Source organism: Mchenga conophoros, linkage group LG17 (assembly GCF_057382185.1).
Source record: "Mchenga conophoros isolate Kocher_MC1m ecotype Shallow Benthic linkage group LG17, M_conophoros_male_GT1.1, whole genome shotgun sequence".
Lineage (NCBI taxonomy): Eukaryota > Metazoa > Chordata > Actinopteri > Cichliformes > Cichlidae > Mchenga > Mchenga conophoros.
In genome coordinates this window covers 25,598,510-25,611,040 of record NC_140542.1, presented here as the reverse complement: position 1 = coordinate 25,611,040, position 12,531 = coordinate 25,598,510, and the positions used below count along the sequence as shown (strand labels likewise).

The 12,531-nt window shown below is 41.7% G+C and overlaps 1 long non-coding RNA gene across 1 annotated transcript; it reads right to left on the bottom strand.

Annotated features, from left to right (window-relative positions):
* Positions 1–4,543: 4,543 nt before the first annotated feature.
* On the bottom strand, positions 4,544–9,595 carry LOC146555551 (uncharacterized). Its single transcript, XR_014889192.1, has 5 exons — positions 9,526–9,595; positions 7,540–8,599; positions 7,305–7,450; positions 6,895–7,227; positions 4,544–6,575 (listed from the first exon to the last, which is right to left on the bottom strand). It is a non-coding gene; the product is annotated as an uncharacterized LOC146555551 (long non-coding RNA).
* Positions 9,596–12,531: the final 2,936 nt, after the last annotated feature.

Sequence of the window (12,531 nt, the reverse complement as noted above, 5' to 3'; positions counted from 1 at the left end):
GGGATTAGAACGATGCCACCTTATCCCATAGTCCAGCCAATAATGCGATTTACATTCGTATATACTCAGCTAATCAATGTCGTTGACAGGCTATGACCTGTGGGCTCAAAATGTGGTCATAAATATTTTGTACTTGTAAAAAAGATTTGTATGTGTAAAAAAGATTTGTGTGTGCGTAAAAAAGATTTGTGTGTGTAAAAAAGATTTGTGTGTGCGTAAAAAAGATTTGTATGTGTAAAAAAGATTTGTGTGTGCGTAAAAAAGATTTGTGTGTGTAAAAAAGATTTGTGTGTGCGTAAAAAAGATTTGTATGTGTAAAAAAGATTTGTGTGTGCGTAAAAAAGATTTGTGTGTGGACTTAGAAAAAAAAAACCCTGCAAGTTACAAGTACGGATTTTGACCCTATTTTTCTTCCTTTCATCTGATTGGTCAATGTCATGTCAATCACAAATGTAACAATCCAATCAGAGAACAGATGGGTTTGGCTATCGGAGGGGTGCTTTTTTTGAACTGCAGGTCTTTGAAGGGAATAAATGCCCTTTTACATGCCAACCCAGCATTTTCCTTCATCACCACGAAGGAAAACAGTCTGTGGTCGTCCGAGTTTGGTGATTTTTGTGTCACAGGTCTACGTGTTTAATACAGGGACTTCCACAGCCTTTTCAACAGCGCTGCGGACCGCGGGGTGGGGGCGGGCAGTGTTTTGGAAATGACAATCTTCATTACAAAGCTTTCTTCGTTATGAATTAGCATACATGTTTTTATTGAACATTTGAAGAACCAGCAAAAAAAACAGAAATTCTTGTAGAGGACATAAAGTCAGAGATAGAAAAGACAAGGAGCAGGTGCATCTAGTTCTGGATCCTTTGCTTTTAGTTAGCAGTTAGCATTAGCAGCACATCCTGCGTCCGATGTGAAAGATAAGATAAGATAAGAGATAAGATAGAATTTTATTAATCCCTCGGGTGGGTTCCTCTGGGAAATTCGGTTTCCAAAAGCACAGCACCGACAGAAGTTACAGTAACAGAATGTTATATACATATACATATATATATACACATATATATATATATATATATATATATATATATATATATATATATATATATACACACACACACACACACACACAAAGGACTTTTATGCTGCGCACTGTGACTCACAGCAATGGTCCTGGGTCAGCCCTGACTTTGTGTTAAACTAATCCTAAAGTAATAATGGTATTTCTAACCACTGATATACCACAACTTTTTCCTTTCAACAGCTACTGAAAGTTAGGGGACCTAGCTGCTATCGGATATTTATATAGAGATCCTCCAGCTTCAAACTGTATCATTTCATTTCATTTAAGTATTTATTGTCATTGTCACCCTTCAAGGACCTGCAGTTCAAAAAAGCGCCCCTCCCGACAGCCAAACCCATCTGTTCTCTGATTGGATTGTTACATTTGTGATTGACATGACATTGACCAATCAGATGAAAGGAAGAAAAATAGGGTCAAAATCTGTACTTGTAACTTGCAGGGTTTTTTTTTTCTAAGTCCACACACAAATCTTTTTTACACATACAAATCTTTTTTATGCACACACAAATCTTTTTTACACATACAAATCTTTTTTACGCACGCACAAATCTTTTTTACGCACACACAAATCTTTTTTACACATACAAATCTTTTTTACGCACACACAAATCTTTTTTACACATACAAATCTTTTTTACGAACACACAAATCTTTTTACACACACACACAAATCTTTTTTACACATACAAATCTTTTTTACGAACACACAAATCTTTTTTACACACACACAAATCTTTTTTACACATACAAATCTTTTTTACGCACACACAAATTCTTTTTACACATACAAATCTTTTTTACGCACACACAAATCTTTTTTACACATACAAATCTTTTTTACAAGTACAAAATATTTATGACCACATTTTGAGCCCATATATGACAGCGTCCTTATGTGCAGACACCGGTGTTTTAGCTAGCAAAGCGGCGTGGCTGATGTGGAGTGAAGCCACGTTAATGACATGTGGACAGCCATTGGAGATGTGAGCAGGACAGACGGAACAATAGACAAAAAGTGTGGACTTTATACCAGTATACAGTGGCAGCATCGGGGCAGCATGAGTACGAGCATTTTTTTATTTTTTTTTGCCGATGCCCTTGATGCCGCCCCCCACCACGATGCCGCCCCGGGCAACCGCCCGTGTCGCCCATATCTAATACCGCTGCTGCCAGCATATATATATCAATTGTGTTGATAGGCCACGTAAAACCAGAGTTACGATAAAAATATCTGTTTGGTTTCCTTGCTCAATATTATCGTTGTTTATATTTACTGCAGGAAGAAACGGTAAAAACTGCGTTTTATAAGAAAAAAAGGCTTGAAAGCGCTCTTCGCCTGTGAGCAAAAACAAACTCCACCCCCCTCTCCCTTTCCTATTCGTCCAAAAAAGTACCATGTCGACCAATCAAAAAAATGATATGGCAACGTGGCATCAAGTTGTTAAGAAATGGGGGGAAGTTTTAGGAGTGACGGCGGTGTTTTGAGATGTGAGAGATTTGAAACGTTTAGCGCAAATCTTGTGTAGTTAGTGTGTAGTGTAGTCAATAGTTTTGTTGTGTGTGTCAGAACAATGAGGCGACTGCTGAATGTTACAGGTGTTACAGCAGTGATACATCTCCTGTTGTCAGGCCTGTCAGGCTGTTGTTCTCCTTCATCTCATAGTGGACAGAAATTATTTTTTGGAGTGGCACAAATGATTTGTGTGGCATCAAATTTGACGCAGAACAGCTGATTGTTCTGTAAATAGTTTGAAATGTTTGTTTAAAAAAATGCCTTGGCTGCATTTAAAAAAAATAGCTGCAAAAAACTTTGTTGTTTGCCAAACTGAGTTACTTTTTTGAAGAAGTAACTATATAATTAATTGCCCAGCATTGGTCATTATATACTATATTTTGCAGACAGAGAGTTACAGGACTCTCTCCCAGACCACAGACTCAGACTCATAATACAAGTCAGAGCTTTATAAAAAAAAAAAGAAGAAAAAAGTAAGTTGTGTTTTTTCAAAATTGGAGTTCAAGTTATTTTTACTTCCAATTGTGTTAACATACTACACAGGTCAATGACTAGATTTTTTTTTTAATTTTCACTGTAAGTGGGCTAAAGCAGTTAATTAAAAGTAGTCTGACATAAATGTAAATGATGTAATTTGATTATTTTAATAAACCATGTAACTTGGATGGATTCGATGCCGGCGTGACCACAGTGCACACGTCTGATGTCGCTCACAGTGGTCCAAGGGATCGCTCAGGGAGTTTGTGTGTTCGCTCAGACACATGAAAAATTAGAGGGAACATTCATCACCACCTTAGTTATACTAAGCTTTAGTCCTTATTATATTTTTTGAGAATTCTAGACCTTTTGGCATTGTTGTTGGTGTTTAAGATGGGTTTGATTATAGAAAGAGTTAAGACTGGTTTAGATTTGGGGGATATCTGCCTTTCACTACCACCAGCTATTAAAATATTGCTATGCTAAATCCAGACAGACATATTTTGGATGCCAGGTGAATTTTTCAGTGGGGCTGAATTATGGAATGTGTCTTAAATATTAATTCTGTACATTTATTCCGTCCTTGCTACTGTGATCCAGACAAGAGCTCCTTCCTAATTCCAGTTTAGTCATGTCTCCAATTCTCTCTGCCTGCCCCTGAGCCTACACAGTTTAAAGCCTTCTTTTTTACAATGACCCACTGTGCTGACTCACTCCTTCACAGAGTCTCTTTATGGCAGAATCAGTACTTTTTCCACATAGAAATAGGACTGAAAGCTGGGCTTTTACTTAATAAGTGTTGCTTATGCATGTGTGAAGGCTGTAAAAATATTCCTTGTTACTAGCTCACATTATAAATCAAGTAAGTGTGGGACTGATGTTTGGTGTTCAGCTGCAAAATAATTCAACTGTGTTTCAGTTTCTTATTCATCCCAATGAAATAATACCTTTATAAATATATAGTACTTTCTTTAAACACACACATACTCATATTCTGAAATGCAGTGTCCTTGCTGTCCATCTCAGCGCTGGTCTCACAAGTTGACAAGCTGTCACCGAACATAGTCTCAGATCAATAACACAGCTGTTCGAATTCCATCTCTGTCTGCTCTGCCTAATTTGATGGACGCTCTGCTTGTCTACCTGTCCATCTTCGGTATGTTAGACTACCAGCCTGGCAAAATAAAGCACGCATAGGCTTGCGGATAGATGGCAATACATATCCGCAATCAATACTACGTGTGATGTTTGAGATAAAATTGACAGGCTCTATTGCCTACTCATTTTCATACACAGGGGACTTTTGCCAACTCATAGCAAAACCTCAATGTCTGATGTCTATTTGTCTTATTTATCCTTACATATATCAAAGCAGCATATGAAATAAAAGAAAGAACGACAGTAGTTCACCATTTTTTCTCACAGCAAGCATTTTCTGTGCTTTCTGTGAAACAACAGAGGCATGAAATGACTGCTATCAATGCATGCTGACAGCAGTGGGGACTGGGGATACCCAAAAATCACAAGCTTACAATATATTCGTTTTATGGGGATTCCACAAAGGATTTGCTCTATCAGAGACTTCGTTCAGATGAATACATTTTCTTCATGCATTTTGAAAATGACACAGACTGGGTTATGAATATGCTTCTGGTTAGTTTAATGCAATGATTTCATTTCAGTTACTTCAGGGAAAGAAGGTTATGACAGAACAAGAAAGACAGACGAAAGGGCAGCTGTGGAAAATATCTGACACAGAATTCTCCTAAAATTGCTCAAGGTTAAGGTGTGAACATGGCTTTATTGACACCAACATGTAATTTTCAAATGCCAGCTTTAACCAAAAAATAATAATTTAAAAAAAATCATCACAGTCTCAGACCACAACTATCTCAAGATACGACAGATAGCACCCCTCAACTCTAAATTTTACTGACTGCAGTCTTCAGTCTGGGTTGCAAACAAAAGCCTTTACATTAAGGTTATCAAGAAACTGCCGAAGGAGACTTTACAAGTAGGAGTTAAGGTATTCTGCATCTGAGAGCTGATATAATAGAATAAGTTATCCGCAAAAAAAGAGATGAGAATAAACTTGGAAAAGAAAAGCGAGAGCTTTTCTTCTTGCCAGCCTCTATTGATTCTCCTCCGGGCCTTCCTGGGAGGATGGTTCCACCAGAAAGTAGTCATGAATAAATCATGGGGCAGCAAAGCATGAAAGAAAAATTGAAATGAGGACTCAAATATGTACAGGTGAACAGATAAGCGCACACAATCTGACTTCTTCTTGTCTACTGTACATATTCACAGGACTCGGATCTCCCAGAAGGCTGTGCAATTTTGCTCTTCTAGATTCACTGAAATCACCTGGTTTGATCTGTCTGAACAGCTGGCTTTACAGATTTGCTCCTAAGCTGTGGTCGTGTCATCAGAGGCAATCTCGAGAGGTATGCTGTGTATTCTTTAACAGGCTTCACTAGGGGTGTCTATGCGGTGTGGGTTATTGACATTCAGCTTGGCCACTCTGGCTGACCTTTGATTCTCTATATGTTATCCTGCTGTTAATGAGGAGAAAGTCGATTTCATCCCATCCCCAGAGCTATGTCTTTTTCCCTGAGCGAGCTGCAATCTCTGCACTGTGTTGGCTAAAAATCATGGATAACAGCCAACTATTTGGATCACTGCAAAGTCAGGGGACTCTTTAGGCCAAAGCAGGAGACTGAGAGGTTTATAATTTAACATCATATGAATGCAATGATACAATGTGGCAGTGGAGTTTGATTTGCTATGATTAAGGGAGAATATTGAGAACAATAAAATGTTTCTTCTTTCTTCTGACCCTTGAATTGACTTGACTCTGGGGCGATCGTGGCTCAAGAGTTGGCAGTTCGTCTTGTAATCCGAAGGTTGCCGGTTCGAACAGTCTCGGTTGTTGTGTCCTTGGGCAAGACACTTCACCTACCGCCTACTGGTGTTGGCCAGAGGGGCCGATGGTGCAATATGGCAGCCTCGCCTCTGTCAGCCTGCCCCAGGGCAGCTGTGGCTACAACTGTAGCTTGCCTTCACCAGTGCATGAATGTGAGAGTGAATGAATAGTGGAATTGTAAAGTGCTTTGAGGGGTCCCGAAAAGCGCTATATAAATGCAATCCATTATTACTTGTGAAGTTTTCTTTTTTGTAAAACTGCTGAATACGTTCAGTATCAACAAACAGAAGACCAATGGAAATCTTAAAGGAGTGTATTTTATAGATTGTCTCTTTTAAAGGGTTGAAAATCACACAGTTGGTTTTCGGTGACTGTGATGAGAATAGCAGTTCAGAGTCAATTTCCTTGATTGAATCAAACTTGGAATTTCATCTGTGGAGTGAGGCCAGGCTCATAGCAGAGGGACACTGGGGTTTAGACTGGGAAGTGACTGATAGCAAGGCATCTTAGGCAGTAATCTAAGCCCAGGGTATCTGTCAGATTCTTGGAACAGACAGCAAGCAGAGCTCTGGAGACCTCTGGAGAGAGAAAGACAGAGAAAAAAAAAAAAAGAAAAAAAAAAAAAAGAAAATCACTGTTGTAAGCCAGACAGTTTCGGTCTATGAGATTTGGAGAAAAACACCAGAAAATAAACACGTAATGGTTGCTTAAAGAAAGTCAGTCTTATATTGTTTTTGATTAATATTACCCAGCATGCCACATACTTTCACTCTTGCCATAATAGATGGAAGGATTATTTTTTGAAATATATATCTAACATTTTCTGCTGGGGAAATATTCTTTAGTTTTTCTAAGTTCTTTATTTTATACTTAATTTAGGAGCTCCGAGGATCTCACCTGGACGACCAACTACTCCAAGCTGGTCAAGAAGGCTCACCAGCGCTGCTTCTTCCTGAGGACTCTGAGGAAGAACCACCTGTCCTCAGACATCCTCTACCGCTGCACCACTGAGAGCATCCTGACCAACTGTATAACAGTCTGGTACGGGACCCAAATGCAGACACAAAGACATGTAGAACTATGTACTAGAGTGTTTATTTTGTAACAGAAACTGTTTGGACCCTAGTTAGAAAGGGCAATGGGAAAAAAGTAACTGGAACAGGGAAGGGTGGTCCTACAAAACTGGGTCACCGAATAGGTCACGGCGAGAGACAGAGGAATGAGAGGATTCTGTAACAGACAGAGAAGGAGTACGGGTAAGGAGCCAGTGACTGAGAAATGTTAGCTGGTGAGTTTATTTTCCTTACTTGCAGGTCTGGGTTTTGAAAGCTCTGAGGAGGGATGTCCATGAGAGTTTCCAAGGTGTCTGGGTGTAATGGCAGACCATAGGGCTGGCAGGCAAGTAGGCGAAACAGATGTCCAGGTGAGTCCAAACCATGAGAAACGACAACCTCTAAACACAAGGAAAACAAGGTTACACAGGGAAAAACAGGTATAGGAGGTTTTACAAGTGCCGCCTAGTTATCACCGTGGATCACATACGGTAATGCACTGGCGAGGAGTAGCAAGTCGCACTGGTTTAAGAAGCCGTCCTGCTGATTGTTTGCTGACGAGGCACAGATGAGATGCGGGAAGCTCCACCCCAAAGGGGTGGACAGGAGACCAGCAGCCACAGGTGGAAAAACCCCAGACACTCCTACAGACCATGACAATATGAATAACTGGTTTGGGAAAATTCTGCAGTATTAGTAAAAATTAAACCTGCAATATAAATCTTGTGCTTACTCATTGTGGTCAAATGTCAGTCATGGGACTAGTACCAATGGAAACTTTCTGCATGTTTGTGAGAAGCCAGCATCTTTGACAAAATGACAGTATTTTATCCTCTGACAATGAGGACTGATTTTTTTGGTACTTCTCTTTGCTATATTTTTAAAAACCTGGCAAAACCATTATGCTGGCATGACTGGTAATCATGTTGTCTTACAATTCATACATGCTTGGTTAGCAAAAATCCTTAATCATGGAGTGAAAGCGTTTGTTACGGGTCCCAGATGTGACAAAAAGAATACAAATCTGTAAAAATAAAGGTAGAGTCTCAGAGAAAGAATCACAGGAGCACTCGTATCTTTTCCCGAATTGTCTCTTATTTCAGAACAACAAATATAATTTACATCCAGTGCTTTCACTTGTCAGATATGCTCAATAACTGTAAAAGGTAAATAAAAGGCATTTGGCAAATATATGTATCTATGGTCATTATGTAACACACCCAAAGAAAGATTCTAGGTCTGACCAACCGTCTCAGTCGTGGGCAAAAAGATGACAGTCAATAAAATTCTAAAAGATAATTTATTGACAAAAAAATATCAAGAGATAAAAGATAAAACAGTCCAGTGTCCCATTTATGAATCGTATAAAAACACACAGTCCCAAGGCCAGAGCCAGCTATGCCACACGGCCAGTTGCACTCCACGTGTTGCCTTTAACAGGGTTAGAAGTTGTCCTTGGAGGCCCACCACCCTGCAAGCATATAGCCAGTGGTCACTCCAGCCTCTGCAACTCTGCTGCCTTTAGGCTGTGGCATATAATAGGCCCTGGCCTGCACAGAGAGACAAAATGACACCTTCAGTATAAAATTCATAGCGCAAAACCCATCCATCCCAAACATATCTGATTTCATCACATTACATACCTGCACAGCGAGACAAAACAACACAGCAGTGTTTGTAGTGTGGGCTATAAGTAGACCAGTGTATCAGTGCAATCAAGTACACCTGCCTCTAATTAGTCCAACCCCATTCCAGCCATTTGCTCACCAAAAATGTGACACACACACACACACACACAAAACCACTCCCAACCCAGTGCAACTTCACACAATAATATGGAGCTGAATTAACACAGGCACATTAGTCTACCATGTTACAATTACATTTCTCCAGTTTACACTGTTAATTACACTATTCCTTCACTCATTTACATCAGCAGTGCAGATACCATATAATGCCTTAAACGTCTTATTGCTCTTTCTCACATATAGGGCAAACTCAAAATAGCTTATCCACAAATCTGATATAAGTGCATAAATCTTACTAGATTAGACAAAACACACCTGAATGTATTACTTTGCAATGTAATAACATACATGTACATTCATTCTTAGCTTATTCTTAACATTTCCACATCACTTGAACCATAAAGAGTATATGAGATATTTTAAACTCGAATAATCTGATGTCAGTGCCTTTACAGTTAAATTGGAGCACCACACACACATATTTGATTGTTAAATGGAGTTTACCAAGTTCAAATACATCCCGCGGGCTGGCGAACTCTCGCGGTAACTCTCGCGAGACTTGGGGCTGCGCCGCTCGGCTTTACCATCGCTGCGGTGCCGCGCTTCCATAACTTTCAACTAAACCCCACTTAAGGTTACATCGGCGGTGTCAGCATAACTCTCAGTAAACACAGAAGTAGAACGAGGCACAAAACCCTCATACACTGTATTTTTAAGTCGATACTGACCTGTAAAAATAAAGGTAGAGTCTCAGAGAAAGAATCACAGGAGCACTGGTATCTTTTCCCGAATTGCGTCTGAGAGGACAGGAAGTAGGTCCGCTCTAGGCAACCGCGGGTGAATGACTACAGTGTCAACAGTTCCGCTTATTATTTCTCACTTTTACTCTCCTCAATTGTTATGGACTACACGTAATGAATGTAAAATAATAATTGTCTTAATTGCTGGCATATATTTTTCTTAAAAATAATAAAATTTACCAAAATGTGGTAGCACATTTGTGTTCACCACATGCTCCCCAACAGCAAAAGTGGCTCCTGACACTTAACTTGAATTATAAAAAAAACTTTAAACTAACAAAGTTTTTTTTACAGAAGTACCTGTAATATTCCTCTTGCCCAGGTGTCCTTAGACTTCAGGCATCCTTCTTCCTGAGATTTCTGTTCGATTCAATAGCAAGGAACAACATATGAAACAGGTAAGTAAGGGCTAAGGGTAAGGGGAGAGGGGTGGGGGGCTGGGAGTAGAGAAGAGGGTAGTATAGGGAAGGATATGGCGAAGGCTGGACGTTGATGGTGTTCACCGCAGGATGAGCCTGATAGGCTGGTTGACCCAAGGACGGGTAGGTGAAGAATGTGGTGGGACGTCTCTGCCTGCTGGACTGCCTAAGATGAGATGGTGGCTCTGGATGGATGTCATCCCCTGGCTCCACCCTAGGTTCCGGCTCTGGGTCAGGAACCTCTACTGGATCAGGACTGGGCTCAGTGACGTCAACTTCTTCTTGAACCTGAGGCATCTCCTGATCGTCACTTAGCTGAGGTAGGTCTGGGTCTCTTAACACGATTAGATCCTCTTCCGGAACCATGGCACTTTTTTTTCTAGGTTGGACACGTGCCCTTAAGACTTGTCCTAGTTCACTTGGACCGGAGCTCCGTTGCGCTCCACTTGGAACTGGTGTGACTGGAGAATGCCCCCCTCGAGGGTATCTGGGTACGCCAAGCCAGTACAATGGCTCACCCTCTTCCGAGTCAGTTGTGTCAGGGTTCAGCTCTGGTGTCATTGGTCTTCCGGTGGACTTCTTGTTTCTCTTGTGTGGTCTTGTAGCCTGACTTTGGATAATGTCCACTGGCAAGTCGTTTACTTGTAACAACAAGTTCCTGTGCAAGGTGCGAACAGGACGGCCTCCCGCCTCTGGACTCACTTTGTAGACGGGGTTGTCGCCCACTTGCTCCCTCACAATGTAGACCATTTGCTCCCAGTAGGGTCTCAGTTTGCCAGGGCCCCCCCCCTTTCACTCAAGTTTCATACCAGGACTCGGTCTCCTGTCTGTAGCCTTACTCCTTTGCACCTTTTGTCATAGTTTGCTTTGCCTTCGGAACTTGACTGTTGACTGTTTGCATTTGCAATGCGGTATGCTTCTGTCATCTTCCCTTTCCATCTTTCTGCATACACATGTAGTGTCTCAGTGTTGTTTTCTGTCATGAGACCAAAGAGAAGGTCCACTGGAAGACGAGGGTGTCGACCATACAAGAGGTAGTATGGAGAGTAGCCAGTCGATTCATGCTTGGTACAGTTGTAAGCATGGATAACATGGGGTAGATGTTCCTTCCAATTTTGTTTCTCCTTTTCTCCCAGTGTACGCAGCATCTGTAACAGGGTGCGATTCAGTCTTTCAGTAGCGTTGCATTGGGGATGGTAGGGGGATGTCCTTGAGTGACCAACGCCTGCGAGTTCTCTTAGGGACTTGAATAACTGATTCTCGAACTCACGACCCTGGTCGCGGTGGAGCTTGGAGGGGTAGCCGAATTTGGGAATGTAGTCGTTGAAGAGGCGGTCTGCCGTGGTCTTTGCGGCCTTATTCTTGGTGGGATACGCTTGTGCGAACCTGGTAAAATGGTCCATAACAACCAGTATATATTCAAACCCACCTTTACAAGACTAAGTTCAGGAAGTCAATGCAAACAAGCTCAAGAGGGGAGCTGGATGTCATGCTACCCATGGGTGCTCTCTCGTGTGTCGTTGGCTTCTTCTGCTTGATGCACTGACACTTCCTTGTGACGTACTCTTCAATTTCTCTCTTCATGAAAGGCCAATAGAACCGCTCTCAAGCCAGGTTCAAGACTTTCTCCACGCCGACATGGCCCATGTTGTTGTGGAGGTGTGTAAGAGCGAGCTGTCTTTAGAGAGTAGGTAGGACCAGCTGCTTGCGTCCTGTAGTCTTTCTATAGAGAAGGTCATTCTCCATGTGCAGCCGACTCCACTGTCTCAACAGTCTCTTTGTGTTAGTGTCAGCCTTGTCATCTTCTGTTGGTCTTATGTCCTTCTCTACCATGTCAATGACTTTTCCGATTGCTGGATCTGCTCTCTGCGATTGTACAAGTTGGTCATGACTGATTGACTGTAGGGGTTCTTTGACGGGTAGGTTTGGTGCGGTGAGGTTAAGGGCTGCAATCCATGCTACGTCTCCTTGCTCCGCTCTTCTGCTCCCTTCCCAAACTGTACATACGGCTTCCTCCGACAGTTCCTCTGAGCACTCTCCCATGAACGTCTTAATGTCAAGTGGGCAACGTGACAGCACATCTGCATCAATTTTTACTTTTCCTGGCCGGTATTTGATGTTGAAGTGGAAATCTGCCAATTGTCCGACCCAACGGTGTCCGACTGCGTTGAGCTTTGCTGTGCTGAGGACATATGTCAAGGGATTGTTATCTGTAAAAATGGTGAAATGTGGAGCATAGTAGAGGTAATCCTTAAACTTGTCACAAACTGCCCACTTGAGGGCGAGAAACTCTAGTTTTCCGCTGTGCAAGTGGTAGTTTTGTTCAGCGGGTGTGAGCGTGCGAGACCCGTACCCAATCACCCTCATCTTGTCTTGTTGGTTCTGATATAGGACGGCAACAAGGCCCCTCTGGGATGCGTCTGTGTGCAATATAAAAGGGTGGGTGAAGTCAGGGTACGCTAACACTGGTGGCTGAGTGAGCATGTCGATCAAGCACTCGAGGATCTCTTGGTGT